Consider the following 19,669-nt stretch of genomic DNA (forward strand, 5'->3'; position numbering starts at 1 on the left):
TAGTAGATCCTTTTAAAGTCCCTGATAGAACCTAAGAAAAACTAATGGAGTTGATTTGCATTTGGTTTTTTTTCCCAGTGAATTAATGCCAGTGATGTTCTGCAGAACCACACACGGTCACTGCCACCTCGGGGTGCTGGCAGACATCCCCAGCAGCACTCCACTCCCCTGAAAATCGCTCTCTGCATGGAATAACCACGTAGAAACCTAAGACACAATCAGGCGTACCCAAATCACCAGGTCGGCAAACAGAGGGGAAGGAAAAATGTACCACAAAGTTTGTGCCTCCTGCACATGAAATATTAATTTTGCATTAAGGTGTGTGTCGTCACCGCAGTGTCCCCCAGCCCGGGCACACAGCCGGGGGTGCCACCCGCGGCCCCGCCAGGCGCAGGGAGCGCAGGCACCGATTTTAAATCCTATTCAGACTCGAGATCTGCTTTGTTCAGCAATCACCTGGCTACTTTTATTCTTCGTGGCTCTTTTATTAAAATGTGGATAAAGCAAAAGGCAAAGGATAAAATTAAATTCCATTGACTGTAAATTTCTAAATCATCCCTCCAATAAAGGATTTTCCTCTAATAACAAAAACGCCTTTCCCATCTTTTTGCCGATCTCGGCGTATACTCGCAATAAAACAGGGCTGCGTGAAAACCTTTGTAACTTGACCCTTCCAGTGCATAAATTAATCATTTTCCAAATCCTGTCTTTTCTTTCCTTAAGTTCTCGGGCGCGGGGGTCGTGCCCCCGCCCAGCCTTGACCATCGCAAAATTCAAATTCCCACTAACGATGAGTGTAATCATCGCAATCACCATCACCATCATCATGGCCAGGAAAGCCGGATCCTGTTGGCCCCTGACATCAATCAGCGGCGCGGGGGAGGCCAGCCCACCCCCCCCGGGCCCCCCGGCAGCGATCGCGTCCGTTCCCCGCGTGTCGGGGTCACCCCCGCTCCCATCCCGGCCTCGCACCTCCGCCGCTCCCGGGGCGGGACGGGAGGAGTGAGACGGGACGGGCGGGACGGGGCCGGTGCCCCCCATGTCCCCAGGTCCCCCCCGAGCCCCGGGTGGGAAAGGAGCGAGCGAGGGAGGGGAGCGAGGGGAGGGGGAGCAGCCGCACGTGTGACGCGCCCGGCCGCCCATTTGCATATTCACATCAGCGCCGCGCCCACTTAAGCAGCGCGAGGCGAAGGTGTCTCCTCCACCCACCACCCACCCACCACCCAGCTCCCACCTCCACCTTCCCTCCCGCTCCCCACAAGCCGCGCTCCCAGCCCAAAAGCGAGGGCGCGGGGGGCCGCAGGAGGGTGGGCGCGGGCTGCCTTACCTCCGCTCCCGCGCTACCAGGGATTCCCCGTGCTTCCGCCAGGAATTTTGGAGAGCCATCCTTCAAGGGTTTTTAGTTCTGTCTTTCTCTCTCTTCCTCCTCCTCCTCCTCTTCCCGTGTTGTGACTGGGTTTATAAAAAAAATAAAAAAAGACAACTCCATGTAAGCTCGCAGCCAGGGCACGGCGAAGTCTGGGGCTCTGGGGGGAGGGAGCAGCGGAGGGAGGGTCACAGCTCCATGCCTTACAAAAGGCAACCCAAAGCCTGGATATTTTTTTGAATATCGTACACAAAACGCCGCCGCACATACACACGTAATGCAGGCCCCAGACCTGGCGCTAATTAGGTTTTGCCAAAAACTGTCGAGGTTCAGCCTATGACACGAATAAACGCAACGGGGATGGGAGTTGTGAACCCGCACCTGCCCCGAGCCCCCAGTGCTCGGCCCCCACCTGCCCGCGCCTCCCGGAGCGGGTGCCCAGGAGGGCGAGCGTTTATGGGGCGCGTCGAGAGCTCCCACGACGGCGGGGACCCAGGTCAGCCATAACCACACGGCACCCACCTCGACTGTTCAACCCGAGTGCTGTTCAGGGGTATTTTTGCACAAATTAATTTTACTATTTCACAGCTCCACTCACAGTGGGGAAAAGGAAAAAAAAATTAATAATCAGGGTTGTGTATCCCCTTGCAAACGTCACAGAAGCAGCATCGCGTGTGCCGGGATGGGTCTCCAGGAGCACAGGCCTATTGTTCTAAGGACACGGCTTTTGTGAGCGGGGCAGCACAGCCAGGCTGGAGCAGGAGGAGGAGGAGGAAGAGGGGAGGGAAGCCCTTGCACAAGCACACTGTGCACCGCAGCCACTGTTTCACACCCTCGCATTAGATGTTTGCTGAAAATACACAGTGCACACGTGTGGCACTTTTTTCCAAACATGTCATTACCGGGAATGATTAAGGGCTTCGTTGCTTCCCAGTGCAAGGTCTCGGCTTGGATTGCTGACTGATGGCTGAATTCCCCCGTACACCTGGCAACATGATTTTAGTGTGAGGACAGGGGGGAAAAAAATGCACCTTCTTGACTGCTTTTTCGTAGGCAGAATATTTAGGAAAGAGTCAAATTTAATTTTGCAATTGGCAAAAGCAAATGTGCTCCTAAGCTGAAGGGTCGCAAGTTGTGTTTCATCCCGGAGTACATTTCATGGAGAAGTCGCACGGCCCTGAAATAGGCGTTGTGTGTCAGAAAGGCTGGGATGCTCCAGCCCAGGCGGGCACAGAGAGGGGCATCCAGCCCCGAGTCCGTGTGGAGGGGAGCGGCAGGGCCGAGGCAGACAATGGGAGCTGGAGGCGAGCAAGGAGGTAGAGGGGGCTCTGCCCGTGCCCCCCCGGCCAGGAAAGCAGGTCACTCCTTATCAACTGGGTGAGCAAACGCCAAAACAAAGCGTGGGGCTGGATTTTGACGAGCCAGACACGTTTTCTTACAAAAAAAAATTTCCCTGCCTTTGTTTCTCCTCTTCTCCTTCAAAGCAAGGGAAAGAGCAGGCTGCTATGTTCACACTGGCTTTCCAAGGGAAATAAAGATGATTTTTAAGAATCTGTCCACCAAGCACGAGTTACTTCTTCTCCCCCCTCCAAAAAGAAAAAGGAAACAAAAATACTCAACAAGACTCAAAGGATTCCTGAAATAAAGAAGAAAGAAAACATGCAAAACATTAGACACAGAAACATTATATTTCAATATTATCATATGAATTAAATGTAATCCTTGAAGCGACTCGTCCCAGGGGTCACATATTAGGCCATTTTTTTCTTTTTTTTTTTATTTAATAGAGGTCACCCAGGCTGAAAAGCAGAACCCAAATGAAAAGCATCTTCAATGTGGTTATAACATGAGCTGGACGAGGTCAGGCAGTGTCTTGTATGGCCTCATAAAAAATACATAACCAGACAGCCTAATAGTATTTCTTTGCATTCATTTTTGGATGGGAGCTGGCGCGTGGGGGAGGGGGCCGGGAGAGGGCCACAACCGCCTGTGCATTTCCATAATGGGCAGCTTCTCCTACATTCCAGTTAGGGAAAAAATGAACATTCCTTTTAACATATCCCTGGGTTAGCTCACTTTAAAGAACCATCCTACAGACAATTGCTGTGGCCCCAAGAAAGTGAGAGAGGAGTGAGGCATCGCCCATCTCGCTGCCTCTCACACACACACACACACACACACACACACACACACACACACGTGTTCACTGCAGACATGCTACCGTCATGCTTAATTGGGAGTGCAACCACCTTGGGCTTGCTTTCATCAACACAGGCTTATGGATGTTGTTATTTGTCCATACACACGCCCAGGCTGATTAATTTGAATTATTTCTCTTCTGAAGAGAAGCAGAGGAGCCCCCATTCCAAGGAGTCCCTCTATCCACACTCACCGGAGAGGGGTTTGCCCACCACCGGGATTTACACAGGTTTTGGGTGGGAGAGGGGGCAAGAGAAAGGCAAGGAGTAAAAGGGGAAGGGGGGCGGGGTGTGTAAATAAAAATAACCAGTGCTAAAAATGCCGGGTGAGAAGAGAATCTGTAAATCTCGCCTCCCTTCCCCCTCCCCAAATGCCGCCTGGAGCCGGGTGACCCTGCGGGGAGCGGAGCCGCAGAGGTGACCCGATGCTAACCAGCCTGTTAGAACTAATAAGGTGTGCGCCTAAGCCAGGGGCTGACACTGGGGCATTGTGGAAATAACTCTCCTTGTTATTGCCCATCCTCAGCTTGAAATTTACTGCTCCTTTGCATTATTAAAGAGACAGCTTGCGTGCGCGATGGGGGAGAGGCTGGGCAGAGGAAGAACCGCACACGCTTTTTTAATGGTATGTTTGTGCTCTCTCTAGTTTTTAGATTCAGATTTGGAGCATTAAAGCATGCTGGGTTAATAGGTTGTTATTTATTATTGGAATAAAATCTGGTTTAGAAAAATAAAAAAAGAATATTTTTTCCTCCACTATGGCAAATGGTCAGAAAAAAGGAAAGGTGTGAAACAGTTAAGATCAGGCTGAGGCCTTGTGGGACAAACCCTGCCCCAAATGTTTCCAGTAGCACTGCTCCACATTTACATCAGATGTAAGCAGAGCTGAAAACACCCAACATGGTGGATAACAGGGACTGCATGATGGAAACACAAAAGGACCTGCTGCATTGTGGGGCCATCCTCATCAGGGCCTCGTGGAAGGGTGTCAGAACACCTGAAATCATTCCAGGATTCTGCATTCTGTAAATACAGAGACACTGGGTATTTTGGGTGAAGATGAACACAGCGGGAAAATTTACTTTGTCTCGATCCCTGGTCCCACTGCTCCCCCAGCACAAACCCTTCGCCCTCTGCGCTGATTCCCACAGCATTCCAGGATAACAGGCGAGACTCACCAGAGAGGGTCCCTGCCGGGTCCCTGCTGGGGGGACACCAACCCCATGATGTATATTGGCACCTGAGAGATCACATTTTACAGAAACTGAGCTGAGCTGCTCTTTCAGATGTGTTTGCCTTCTCTGAGTAGTTTTTACAGACAGGCATTTTCAACTTGAGCTCTGAGGGGCTGCAGAGCCCCTCTGGCACCAGCAGGGCACAGGCAGAGCCTGCAGCCTCTGCTGCCAGGAGAGCCCCTACCAGAATTGGGACTCAAGTATTATTAATTTTCTGCAGCAAAGCAGCTGAGTGCACATGGGAGACATTGCTGAGAACAGGGATCAATGATAAATAACATCCTCAAAGTAAATACAGAACAGGATTGAGCCGTTCATGGCAATTGGCCGAGCCAAGGGTGGCTTCCACGGAGCTGAGCTGAGGGGTGGGTGTTTTATGGGCAGGGATTCACAAAATCAGCTACTGGAGGGATCTGAGAGAATTCTTAAGAGCACATGAGAACCACAGCAATTCTTGAGCTGTCCAAGGCAACTGGGCTTTCCTGCACGTTCAGAGACACCCTTGCTAAAGGTTAATGTGAACAGCTGCTGGGAAGACAGTGGGAATCGGTGAAGGGAATTTCATGCGATACATGTAACTGCCATGGGCACACTGAAACATGTAAACCATAGACATACAGTCCCGAACACTCCTGGATCAGAGGTGGGGTTTGAAACGAGACCCTCAGAGACACCAAGCTCTCTTTCTTGGAGACCAGCGTGTCCCGCAGCACCTTGAACAGGTCCCAGTGTGAACGTGTCCATCGCTTCTGTCCCAAACCATCCTCTCCCCACCACAACCAGCCAAAGTCAGTGACATCAGTGCAGGGCAGGCTGAAATACTTACTAAGCAGGGTGGGAACAAATCACAAGCAAAAAGTTTCAGAGCAAGGGACAACTGCCAGCTAAGGCAAGGAAACAAAATCTAGGCTTTTGAAAGCACCAAATATAAACAAGGAATTAAAGCTGATACCTGACAAAGAGGTAGAAACAAACCAGAAGCCTTGCTGCCCCCTCGCAGTTATTCCCTTTCTAGCATCCTGATTTTGTGAATGATCTGAAGTAGCCAAAACAGATGCCCATCGGCATCTGAACATCCAGATATTTCCAACTCCTCTGTCCCCAAAGGGTGAAGTAACTTTTATCAACACATTATTACACGGCTGAACTTGCCTACACTGTATTTGGTCATTTTTACATACACCTGTTTTTAATCCTATCCCTCCTGTAAGTAAAAATAACGGCAAAAGCATGATGCTCCACATTTCATTTGGAATATCCAAATGTTTTAGGGTAAAATCAAAGGTGTGGACACTCAGTTGCTGTGTTAAGCAGCTCTTGTGCTCAGCCTTCAGGTGGTAAAGCTTAAGTAACAAGAGTATTCGAACCGTGACAACATTCTACTGGATTTAAAAATACAATTTTCAGAACTGATTGCCAGACTCTGAGCTCATGCCCATTTTTTTCAGTTCTATCAGCTGATCCCATATAAAGTGCTATTTCTCCTTAGAAATGCAGGCAAAGTCAGGCTGCCAGAGAGGAGAGGGTGGACTGGAGGGTTTCTAATCCCCTGCAGCTCTCACAGCAATGTCCTCCTGAATGGACATCAAAACCACACTTAGAGAAACAACAGCCCAAATTATTTCCTGCGTACAGTCCCCCTATAAGGCCCTCTGGTGCTGACCTGCCTCACTTCCTGAAACTCTTCAAGGATTCTCCTGCCATTTTGGATTCTCTAGATTATAATGGAATCATAGAATCACAGATTGTTCTGGGGTGAAAGGGCCTTAAAGCCAATCCACCCCACGCTCTGCCATGGCAGGGACACTTCCCACTGTCCCAGGGTGCTCCAAGACACAACCAGCCTGGCCTTGGGCACTGCCAGGGATCCAGGGGCAGCCACAGCTGCTCTGGGCACCTGTGCCAGGGCCTGCCCACCCTCACAGGGAAGAATTTTTTTCCAGCATCTAATGTAAATCTACTCTTCTGCATCTGAAAGACATTTCATTCATATGCTATTAATCTAAAATCTGCTTCTCCTGCCTTTGTGTCTAACACACTTGGAATTGTTGGCTGTGAGACCACATTGTCCGTATGGTTTTGTACTGGGCAGAGAGCAGGTGGAAGGTGCTGGGTGTCACTTGCCACTGAATTCTGCTCTGGTTATCAGTACATCCCAAATAAGCACGTTCTCATTCCTAAATCTCTAATTCCAAGATGTGCCCATCCACAGAGTCCCAACAGGCAGGACCACAATGGGTAGGAGGCACTGAGCCAACAGCCCCATGCTGCCCTGGACTTCCTCAGCCTTCTGCCAGAACTCTGGTTCTGCCCTCTCCACTCCCAAATATCCCAGCAACCCACAGCCACCTAAAACAGCTGCAAAATGATAGAAAATTCTGCAACTAATCCTGTAACTTTATTATATCCATAACAAATATACAGGTGCATTTTAAGGCATTCTTTTGGGAAGCAGAAAAAACCAACTGCTTTGTCCAGAACAGGACTCATCTGCTCAATTTTCTAAGCCGTATCATTCTCATTTACTGAAAAGCAGCTCACAAAGCTTTTGGCACCCAAAACCTAATACTTAAATACATGAAGTCCCTGCACGTGTCCTCTGAAAAGTTCTGAAGGGGTTTGGGGATTCTGTTCTTTCTGGTTTTAATGCAGAACCGGTACAGAAGGCCAAGGTCTCAGTGGTGAAGGCGTGGTTCAGGCCCTGGACATGCCACCTGCTGCCTCCTGGGCTGTGGATGGCTCCTGAATGCTCCTGCAGCACGGGGGCAGCGATTTTCCCCAGGCCTCATCTGTTGTAGCTATTTAAACTAAAACTCCACAAGATAGGGAGTGAAATTTCAGCTCCTCACAGCCCAGTGTGTTTGGCTCACTCCTTATAAACACACACGGTCGGTTAAGCAAGTTCAGGTGTCTGTGTAGTGAAACCCTGATCTGGGCTGTGGTGTCTCAGTGCTTTTAGAGTGCTAAGAATAAGAATGTGGTGGCATATCCAGAACTACACTGCAGCCACAGAAATGTAGGGTCTCCGTTTTCAGTCATCTGAATGCTGCCAAAACCATCTACGCAGAAAAACACCCAGGCAGCAGTCCAGGAGGGGTGATCGGGGAAATGCTTCCTCCTCTCCACTTACAGCCAGCAGTGCTGCATCCGTGTGCAAAACAGAGCAGGAAAGCAGAGATCACAACTGGGATTTCAACCCCGCAGAGAACGGAATTAGCAGTGAGAGCTGCAGAGAGCAGTCTTTCAAATGTGGCTGTTCCAGGGGGAAACTGTGCTGTGGGACTCGAGGAGGTGAGAACAGCGAAGCCTCGGGGTGTTTCAGTGTCTGCACCACCTGGTGCAGGAGAATCCTCTGCCTTACAAGAGGCTCCTCAATGAGCAGCTGGAAGTTCTGCATGGAATAGAGAAGGTCCTGGAGAAGACCATGATTCTCACCAAAGGACACAAAAGGAAGCCTACCAATCATTAAATCCCCAAACCTGACTATAGCTGAGACTGATATGGAGGAAGATGCTGAATTTGTCTCAGTGATGAAACTTGCTCCTTTTTAGGCCAATTCTGGGAAGATACTTCAGTATCTAAAAGACTTTATTGTTAGGGGAAAATTAAAAATATTTACCTTTTTTGTTAAGGATCATGCTACAACTCCGAGCTGTCATAAGCACAAAAATCTGGTTTCTGAATATCAAAAACAATTAGAAACTTCAGTGGTCAGTTGATGCAGAATAACGGCATTATTTTTTTTGTTGCTGTTGCATAAGAATTTCAGAATCATATAGTCAATATTGGAATTTAACTATTAAGAAATTGAATGAGTGTGCCTATCTTTCAAAATTAAGATCTAAAATATTCTACAGCACATCATCTCGATAGTTGTGTTGTTCTCGTTTCTTAAAGGGTGTGCATATGGCTCTGCACTGTAAGAGGTGCAGAGTAATTCTGACTGGATTTCCTTAATGAGTTGGGGCCTACGTTAATAAAAACCAAGGCTTGAACTTTAAACATACTCAGTTGTAACTCCCCAAAGCCCTTAATTTGGAATAAGGACATCTTTATTTTATTCCATTTAATGGTTCTTAAAGTTAGGACCAAGAAACCACTGCCATTAATGGAATTCCTTCGAGTCACCTTGCACAACCACACAGAGCTGACTCATTCATAAATTTTACTGTTTAATGGAATTCTAGAGACTATAGTTAAAGAGTCAGTGGTTTAGAGAAGCTAAACTAAGCCAAAAAAGCCAATTATTCTGGATGGAGTGATCATGAGTAGAACTATAGTGGTACAGGAGGTGTAACCTTCCTGCATCAACAGAGCCTTCACAGCTCAACTCCTCCTGAAGCTCAATGGCTTTTGTGTTCCTAAAACAGACATTTTTGGAGAGACATGCACCCAATTGAAAGATAACAAAATAAAAGTGAACTAAATAAAAAATTGTAAAATTATCTGGGTGAAAATTTGGAGTATGAAGCCATGAAACTGAACCTACATGCTTCTGTCTCAAGCTTGCTCCTCACCTCACTCTGCCAGGGACTGGATATGTATGACATAGGGAATAAACAAAATCTCCTCCAGAGGGATCAAGAAAGGCATTGTAAGAACACACAGTCAATTAAATATTATCTGCAACTGTTGTGCCACATCTTTAAACAAGAAAGCACAAAGCCCATTCCTTTTACCAGCAGCTTACTCATGTAAGTGCCAGCTGACAAGTCTCATGCACGATGAAATAGATATTGCTACTAACTCCATGATTATTCCTGGAATTGTAAATACAGGGGGTGTTGGCACTGTGACTTTAACAAAAACCACAAACTATACACGCAGCACAGACGTTCTGCTGCACAGTTTAGATTTAATCTCCAAAGTCGTGGCATATGGCACAGGCAGTTTTTATACAAAGACGTGGAAATGTACACAAAGAAAATGTACTCCAAAATAAGGCAGTGCAGGCCCAGCCCTACCCAGAGTACGTTTGTGCTCATTAATTGAAAGAGAATCAGCCCAGCCCAGCTGCCCCTCGGTGGCTCCCCTTCCATGGAAGCCAGCTCCGGCGGGGCTCCCGCACCTCGGCCCCGTGAGCACGGACTGCGACCTCTGCATCCAAACCCATGACCTCAGTTTGGAGGCAGTGATCTTGGAGGAAGAAGAGCTCAACTGGCCCCAGCTAATTATAACTTAATTAGGTTTAAGAGAAGTTTTTCCTTCAGAAGAATTAAAAACCTCCGTTGGTTTTCAGCAGAACTATGGATTTTGCCAGGTGAGCTAAGCTCATCTCTCACTCAGGTGATCAAAAACTCTGTTTGTGATTACAATCCCACCATCACCACCAGCTTTGCTCTCTGCAATGCCTCTGGGGAGGAATTACCCCAAATGTCACCATTTCTCTACTTGATATCACCAGCTCAATCTCTCAGCAGGAGGCAAAAACAGCTGGACTCTCAAATAAGATTTTGAGTTAACAAAAATAATTATTTGAATTAAAATTGGTCTCTTCACACTTTTCTACTCTGCAGTTCATTGTTAAATTCAGATCTGAAATTACACTTTCCTTTGCTAGTTTTATACCCTCCTTTTCCACCCTAATTTTAGGATAAGCTATTCAGAAAGGAGAACGAGTTTTTACAGAAGGCACACAGAATAAAGGACACATGGCTTAGCATCAGATAATTCCCATCTGGAAGTCTAAAGCCAGGGCTTCAGGAACTTTCACCTCTTATTTAACCTGCTTATGCCGATCACAGTTCCAAAGTATGTGTACATGGTACTTCCTAAAGCTAAAAAAAGCACTGAAAAATTATCATAAGGAAGGATTTAGGGGGGAAACAACCTAAAACACAAAAGAAACATATTAAATGTCTAAAAAGACAACTGGACAATGAAGAAAGGTGACAACTTCAGCTGAAAGGAATCTCAGTTTATCAGTGGTATAAAGTCAGCAATTAACATAGAAAACCCAGATGACAAATGGAAACAAGGGCAATAGGTAATGAGTAAAATGAACCAGCAGCAGAACAATAGTGGGGGAGGCTGAAGAGAGCAGGAAAATTATTACAAAGTTGGGATATTCAGCTTTACATTGTAGAAAGACACACAGAAGTCATAGCTCTGATGTAAAACCACAACAAGGTGATGATGGCAAAATGGAAAATATGAAGTAGAAAACATAGAAATCTTCACAGTTCTTACTTCAAAGGATGGATTTTGAGAAAGTTACCAGAGAACCATTAAGCACTTAAGAGGTTCATAGCTCTGAGCTCTGGTGAAATCAAACAAGGCTTTAGCAACTGGAAGGAGACTATTGGTCAGCTCTGGGCAGAGCAGATGTTCTCCAACACCCACAGCTGGCTGAGGGTCAGGAGGCTCTGGGGGTCCACCCAGGAGCAGTGACTGGTGGGCAAAGAACTGATCCCTCCATGAAGAGCATGGCCCAGTGCCTGCAGGACTGTGCCAGGCACAGCCTGGGACAAGAGTTTAAGAATCCTGAAGATGATGATGATGATGATGATGATGATAATAATAACAACAACAATAATAATAGTAGTAGTAGTAGAAGAAGAAGAAAAAACATTTTTGGTGGTTAAGATGACACAGAAATCACAGAATCAGAGAACCACAGAGGGGCTTGAGTTGGAAGCTTAGAGCTCTTCTCATTCCACTTCCTGCCATGGCAGGGACACCTCCCACTGTCCCAGGCTGCTCCCAGCCCTGTCCAGCCTGGCCTTGAACACTGCCAGGGATCCAGGGGCAGCCACAGCTGCTCTGGGCGCTGTGCCAGGGCCTGCCCACCCTCACAGGGAAGAATTCCTTCCCAGTCCTGCCCTCTGGCAGTGGGAAGCCATTCCCTTTATCCTGTCACACCAGGTCCTTGCCCCTCTATGTCTTGTACTTTTCTGCAGGAAAACAAAGATCTGGTGGTGAAGTTAGAAGACGACTCAAATGAGAATCCGATCATCACTTCTTACCACGACTGTGATTAATCTCTGCAAAATGTTTGGGTAGAAGGGCTTGATTCTCCTGGGACAATTTTAACCCCAAATTCAGTGCCACTCTTGAGCAGAAGCCCAGTAAATATCTCATTTTGGACTAGAAAAATCAGTAATTAAGAAAAACTCAATTTCTAGAATTTCTAGAGAGGTCATGCAGCCCAAGACTTCTGTGGCTTTAAGGTGGAAAGAAAACAAACAAACAAACCAAAACAAAACAAAAAAACAACAATAACAAAAATGCCCTCAGAGTACCCTCATCAAGTCAAACCCAACTATTCCAGTATCAGCACTCTCTTGCACTTGGGGCACTTCTCTGCCCTTTTTCTTGGCAGTAAAGTAGTGCTGGCCACAAATGCAGGGTCTGGAGCACTTCTGCCGTTTGAAGGACAAAATGAGACTTTAACATGTTTGTTTTGAAGCATAATTTACAGCAAGGATTTGGGCTGAAACCGCATCCCTGTGCTGGAGAGGGGATGAAAGGCCCAGCAGGGAAGAAAGCAATAAAAATATCATTGTAATACCCCACAGTCCATCATGGGCAGGGCAGGGCAGCACAAGGCACATGTCCCTCAGCAGGGGCACACAGGGCTCACGGGGCACCACACATGGCACAGACGTGTCCCACATGTTCTGCCTTCTCCAGAGCGCCAGCTCAGCCTGGCTGTTGTCCTTTTCCCTGTCCCCAGCGGTGCCCTGTGTCATCCCACGGCCATGGTGCCCATGGATCTCCAGCAGATCCCAAGGCCATGCACCGAGATCACATGGGACAGGACAGCCCCTTGCCCAGTCACCCCCTGCCACCAGACAGCTTTTCCATCTCTGCCCCTTGGAAGAGAGTGCAGGTAGTGAGAGCGCACAGATTTGAATTCATTTTCATCCTTATCAGCTCTGAAAGATGCAGAAAAAAGAGAATTGCTGGGGAGCTTTGTGCTCGCAGCCACCACGCGGGTTGGGTGAGGTCACGCCGGTAAACGTCTGCTGGAATATCTCTTTTTAAATTAGAAAAAAAGGTGAGGGGCTTGGAAAACAGGTTTTAGTGTCCCAATGAAAGCACGACAGCCACAATTTATAATTTTCTGCTGTCCAGTTCCCTCCATATTTCTCCCTGGCTGCGCATCCCTCCTCTCCGCTCCCCCCACATCCATCCTCCATTTCCCGCTGACTCCTCAGCACACGCTCCAGCCTCCTGTGAAATGGTGGCGTGCAGAGAGAAGGAAGGAAGAGAGGGAGGAAGAAAGGGGCTACGGTGGGGAGGGCAGGGGAAAGAGAGAGATTGAGAGAGACACAGAGAATGTCAAAGCTCAAGTCTGGCATTTGCCTATTTAAATTCAATCACGCAGCCCTCGCCGAGCTGGAAATGGATGGCCTGCGTTATGAATTTCTGATCAGACGGCTGATAGGTTATGAGCGGGGACGTAATCCCATTGAGGAAGGCTTTTTCCCAAGCAAGGGCAAGCAATAACTGCCCTTCCGAGATGGCTCTTCGCTTTGCCCTTTTAAATTTTTTTTCTTTTCCTTAAAAAAAAAAGTCCAAATAAGCATTTTTATGATGATAAATGTGTAATAATGATTCACTCTGCCTGCGTCTGAAATGGGAGATGCCTTGGTGAAGCAGACATGCGCTCAAAATAAACTGCCATATTTTTTCTTTTTTAAACCTAATTAGAATTCTTGCCTTTGCTCAGCTCATTTTGTACCAACACTAGTGATCTAAAAAGAAAGTGAAAGGAATGAACACGTGCATTGAGACTGGTATTTTTAATACCCTGCAGGGTTTTTAATGTTTTATAGTTTGCCTTTTTTAACATGATGTGTTTACATAAAAGGATACAAAAATTTTTTTCTTCAACTGGCAAGAACTTCTGGCACACAGTGAGGCAAGCCAGAAATTAGCTCAGAAGACGTTTTCTTACATGTACTCACATGACGTGATCATGTTGTGCTGAACTAATTGAAATAGCCGAGGACACTGGCAGATTTGCAGTAGCCAAATTAACCAGAGAGAGCACAGCAGCCAAGGCAGTGTATGCCCACCCCGGGGCCTCCACAAGCTCACACACAACTTTGGTACTCATCAAAAGCAGAAAACAGGGAGTTTCCTACTTAAAATTCAAGATCTATGTGCTGAAACAACACCCATTCCAGTGTGCAGGGACTGGAACCAGCCCTGGTGAGAAAGACATAAGGTCAGGACTGCACTGACAGGGCTGGAGCTTCTGAAAATAATCCAAAGAGAAAAATACCTTCTGTGGGCACAGGGGAGGAAGGCAAACATCTCAGTGTTGGTACTAAGCAGGAACTTGCTCTTGGAGTTGCATCTCCAAAGGTATTTCAAAGTGCAAGGAACGTGGAGTCACAGAATCCCAGAGCGTTTTGGGTTGGGGGGACCTTAGAGCTCATCCATTCCATCCCCCGCCATGGGCAGGGACACCTTCCACTAGCCCAGGCTGCTCCAAGCCCCCTCCAGCCTGGTCTTGGGCACTGCCAGGGACCCAGGGGCAGCCACAGCAGCTCCAGGCAGAAAGAGTCCCCTGGGAGCTGGGATTTAGCAGCCACCTCCCACTAGTCAGGAGCCAAGTTTAGTCTCACAAATGCAGCTCATTCAGAAGATCACAGCGACCAAAGTACAGACTTCTCATGGTTTTCCTCATTTTGCTGAAATCCTGGATAATCATCTAAAAAGCAGAGTGTTGTGGGGAGTCTGCCAGGTGTGCTGGGCCAAAGCACCATGTCCTGCCATAATCCAGCCCCTCAGGTGACCAACATCCCACCTGTGCCACCAGCTCGGCCAGCATGGGCCGATGGGGGAGAGGCTGGGACAGCTTCTGACACAACAGCCTCATTTTCTCTTTCAGGACATTACATTGAGATGGATTTGCCTGTGCCAAATTGCCAAAGCTCCCTGCACAAAGGGAAAATTGTTAAGCAAATTAATATTGAAGTGGTTTTTGTTTTACTCTTCTGATGACATAACTGCAGAATTTTTGAATTTACACATACCAAAAAGGAGGGTCCCAGGAAACCCTTGCACTGTAAAGGGCTGTTTTTCCTGAGGGACATAAAAAGCTGATGATCCAAGTGGTTTCCAGCTTTCACATACCTCAAATGGTTAATTTTGCTCAGTATCCACCACAAATGGGCCAGAAACCTGCAGCTGATAATTATGAAATACCATGGCCACAAGGGAGTTTCCTCCCCAGCACCATTGGTTAGGGATCATCATATGTCCTGGAGCTGTCAAATTTTGATTATTTAATTGAAATTATATATATTAGCATGGGTGTTCTCATTAGCCATAAAATAAAACATCTAATATTTTCCATCTTGTTGCATCAACATCTGGTGGTGATGAACTCTGAGGGCTGGAAGCCCAGAATGTGAAAACATCAGTATTTAAATTTGTCACCTTTTAGTGTCACTGGCTTCTTGCATTAGGGAAAGGGAAAATGAAAGGGAAGGACTGGGAACAAAGAATTGCATAATATTAGCCTTCTTTATTTCCTTTTATATCATAAGCAGAACAAAAAATTTGCTCTAACTGTGGTGGAATTGTCAGTTATCCAGCACATCACGTAATTTATTTGCAATTACAGTTTCTAACTATCTTCCATTACCAGATCTTAAACCCAAGTGTTGATATTCTTCTTCAGTTCACAGGACTGATCAGTTCCCAACAACCAAGTGAAACTCCAGAAAGATTATTTTTTTTATTATCTGTGTTCTAATCAAATACAGGAATCCCTAAGCTGGTGATTACAGCAGTGCCACTTGTATTTTCAATCTCTGCTTTACATGTTTATTTAGTAAATCAAAAATAGATCACAGATGAAGAAGCAGCCTAAAATAATAAAGCATCTTCTTGCAAAAAGCTTTGAGTGGTTTCTCTAACTTATCATTAAATTTAAACTAATTTTTCCCGGTTTTCACTTCTGCAGTTAATAACTTTCATACAGCCATCCTATAATTACATTAACAAAAAAGTAAATTTCCCCCATTTCTCACTACATTACCAGTATTACAGCGTTAATGGCAAATTAACCAGTAAACCTGCAAATTAAGTCAACTCATCTTCCACTGATAGGGCAGGAATCTGTAATTTAGGCAGGTTGAAGTTTTCAGTGGGTTTTTAACTATTGTCGAGCTTCTGCTTTTCCCAGCGTACCAGTAAAACCCGCTCAGGAGCCATTGCTTTGTTCTAATCACCACTCAGCCCTTCAGAGCTGTTTCCTAAGTAAGGCCAGTATGGAAGTGTCCAGCAGACAGCGCCCCACGGCATCCCACGCTGGGCACGCGGCAGGGAGGTGGGGACGCAGCGGTGCCAGCCGTGCCCAGAGCCAGTGACACACCACGGCTGCCCCGCAGAGATCTGCTGTGCGCTGTCCTGCACTGTCCTGCTCAGGCAGGGCACACCCTCGAGTGCCAGTCATGCCCCTGCTGGGCTCTCCGTGGAACACGCCGTGGAAGCACCACCTCCCCAGCAGGTTCAGTCCTGAGCCCTCAGTGTGGCACAGCCTGTGCAACACCTACTGCAAGGAATCCTGGAATGGCCGGGGTTGGAAGGGATCTTAAAGCTCTTCTCATTCCATCCCCTGTCCATGCCCAAGAGGGCAGGGACACCTTCCGCTGTCCCAGGGTGCTCCAAGCCCCCTCCAAGCTGGCCTTGGACGCTTTCAGGGATGGGGCAGCCACAGCTGCTCTGGGCACTCTGTGCCACCACCCTGACAGGGAAGGATTCCTTCCCAATATCCCACCCACCCCTGCCCTCTGATAGTGGGAAGCCATTTCCCCTTGTCCTGGCAGTCCAGACCCTTGGTACACGTCTTGTATTTCAGCTCCAGCTATGGTGTGATGGCATCCTCGGCCAACCTTTTGTGCTCCTGAGCCAAGAAGGAGAGGGACAACACAAACTTGGCATAAAATGAACAGAATTTCAATAACAACAAAGATACATCTTTGGAATATTAGATTTATGCAGTGGAAAGGAACCATCAAAACCATTCCATTTCAGAAATATAAAGGCTTCCTGAGCTAGTGAAGCACAACAGAAACACTCAGTGATAAAGGACATCACAGCTCTTTATAAACTGAACCGGTGGTTTCCCAAATTTAATATGCATGAACACTGCATGTGAGTCCTCTTAAATCCAAGTACCAAACCCTGCCTGTTTAATAAATCTCACCAGTCCTCCACTATTAGACAGGGGATTAAAACTAATCTATCAATCCCAAAACCAAGCACAGAGTGGATTAAAATGCAAAACACATGAGAGTATGAAGATGCTTAATGCTAAATAACAAACATTTCAATCACAGAAATCATTTTTATCTTCTTGTTTATGCTAAGTAGATACTATTAGGCTTAATATCTGTATTAGCACAAGTGGGGGAAGAAACAGTTTTAAGGAGACCTAAATACTTGAATGCTACTGGATTGCTGTGAGCAGAAGCTCTCATGGTAGAAGTGAGCACACCCCAGCGTTTGAAATAATGTTTACTCTCTCAGGCCAGCTCAGTGGTGCTTGACCTTTTTCCTGTGTTTTTAACCTGAAGCAGAACACCCAGAGGGTCCTGACAAAGCCAGAACTTAAACCAGTTATTTGCATCAGACATCTAAATGTCCCTTTACCCCCACTCCAGTGCTGCCATGACATTGGCCTCACAGCCGGATGCTCAGGGCTCCTTGTCACCCACCTGTGCTTTGGATGTGGTTTTTGGGGTTTTTTTAAGAGTATGTGAAAAAAGTTCATCCCACCACAAGATAAATATGATAAAAGATGGAGCTATGGGTGCCTATATCACATAGGGAATGACCAAATGTGAGTCACACAACAGCTCCCAGTTCACCCAATAATTCACTTTGTCATTGTATCTCTGAATTCCTGCAATGGGATGATCCCCCTTTCTGGCAGGAAGTTATCCATCTACATCTGCATTTGTCTATCTGCCTGGCAGAGATAAGGATTTGGGAACACTGCACCCAGCTGTGACAGGAGAAAGCACTCAGTGTTTCCTTCATGATTTTGAGTGCTGGGAAATGCTCAGTGTTTGCATGGGTTCACATGAGAGCATCCCAAAACTGCAGAGCTGGACCTTCTTCCTTGGTATACAAGCAAAAACTCTGCACTGCATCAGAGGAATCATAAGATCTGACATGCAATAATGTCCACCAGAGATCTGTGTGAGGCCACCAGCACCCACATGTCGCTCAGCAGCACATGGCTTGTGGGGGGATGTCACACCAGCAGACATGAAGTTGGTGCAATAACGCCTGCGTTGTCCCAGCAGAATGGTTAGTGAGGACAGGGGGGCTGCCTGGGCGGGGGGAGAATGGCACACAACTTCAGGCCATCCAGCTGGAGAGGAAATTTGGCAACAGGAAAAAAGAAAGGAAGGAACAGCCAACCCCTCAACAACACTAACTTACAGTGATGGTTATCTGTTTGTGAGGTCTTGGGTTTGGTGTGGCAGAAGGCTCTAGTGTTTCAGCTGAAAATGCTGCTGACTTGCATCAGTCACGTTTAACTTTGCCTTGCTTGTGAGACAGTTTTTCTGGCGTCTCATCATTCAGTAGTGACTGAAGTCCTTCTCTCCCTTAGGAAAGCATGAAACACAGAGGCAATACAAAGCACACTACTTTTTCTACAGTTGAGATACTTAAATAACAGATTTCTGCTCTCCTAATCTTTGAATTTTAGCAGAGATGACAAATTCAGGAAAGAAGGAAGGGAAGGACACAGCATTTTGATAATTTCTCCACAAGCTGGAAGCAGGAGTATATAATTTGCCAGGAAGGGAAGGAACCCAGGGCAGCTCAGGTGCCCAAGACCCTCTCCCCCAGGTAACTCTGCACCCTGCCCACAGCTCTGCTCTCACCTGCCGGTCCTCGGCACAAGGCAGCGGCACACCACGGATGTGCAATGGCACAGCACGGATGTGCAATGGCACAGCACGGATGTGCAATGGCACAGCACAGAGCACCAGTGCCTCGCTGCACAAAGGAAGGCATGTCCAGGCAGCACTTCTCCATGTCCCTCGCCCCAGGGCGGCTCCCCAGGCTCAGGAGCTGAGTGTACGGGCACGGTGATGCGCCAGGTCCTCTCTGTCCCCTGCAGACACCACAACCTTTCCTCTGCCTCTCTTCCTGTCTGTGGCCAGCATCATCACCCCCCAGTAACTGTCACTCCCCAAAGGCCCAGAGTGGCTCACTTCTGGTCTTTCCTGGCATTCTCACTTTCCCTACTTAATCTAACACTCAGCACCCAAAATGCCAAGGAGGAGGTGAGAAATCAGGTTCACCACACTTTAACATCTCACAGGTGTTAGCAAAAGCTGTGCAAAATAAATCAATTACTTTATTTTCAGTAATTGTGGAAGCACTCATTAAAATGCCATTTAGAAAGAGGAAATACCTTGGACAAAGACAAAATATCTGGGAAAAAAATTAGTCTGTTGCAGTGTAGGACTCAAAGAAACCTGTGGGCCGGACAGGAAGGAAAATGGTGAAGAAACGATCTGAACTCAGAGAGCAGCTCTGCAGCAATGGGAAACGTCTAAAGACCCATCCAGCTTCTCCCAGTCTGGAGGAAAATGTGTCTGGGGAACAGTCATATTCCTCTCTCAGTGTCCAACTCCCATCTTTCTGTTCCTGCATGTGGCTGGGGGCTGAGCTGCCCCACCTCTGAGGTTTGGGTACCACTGTCAGGAAAGCGCATCACGGCTCAGAAATCATCCATGGCCTTCCCAGGACCCGCACCAGCCCTCCCTGAACCGGGCTCCCTCTCCCAGCCAGGGCTGCCCTGGAACAAAGAGGGGCAGCCGGGCCCCCGCACCGCTGTTCGGCGGATCAGAGCCCTGGAAGTGTGGAGAGGTTTATAAGATTAA

General features: G+C 47.3%; 1 protein-coding gene across 3 annotated transcripts in view; it reads right to left on the reverse strand.

Moving 5' to 3' along the window:
* The window catches only part of ZFHX3 (zinc finger homeobox 3), a 435,802-nt gene that overhangs the window by 383,203 nt on the left and 32,930 nt on the right, over nucleotides 1-19,669 (reverse strand). For all 3 annotated transcript variants that reach the window (XM_064386182.1, XM_064386181.1, XM_064386180.1), the window contains exon 2: nucleotides 1,328-1,452. The gene's annotated coding sequence lies outside the window, so the exon portion shown is untranslated. The remainder of the gene's footprint in view (nucleotides 1-1,327; nucleotides 1,453-19,669) is intronic.

Source organism: Passer domesticus, chromosome 12, assembly GCF_036417665.1.
Source record: "Passer domesticus isolate bPasDom1 chromosome 12, bPasDom1.hap1, whole genome shotgun sequence".
NCBI classification, from domain to species: domain Eukaryota; kingdom Metazoa; phylum Chordata; class Aves; order Passeriformes; family Passeridae; genus Passer; species Passer domesticus.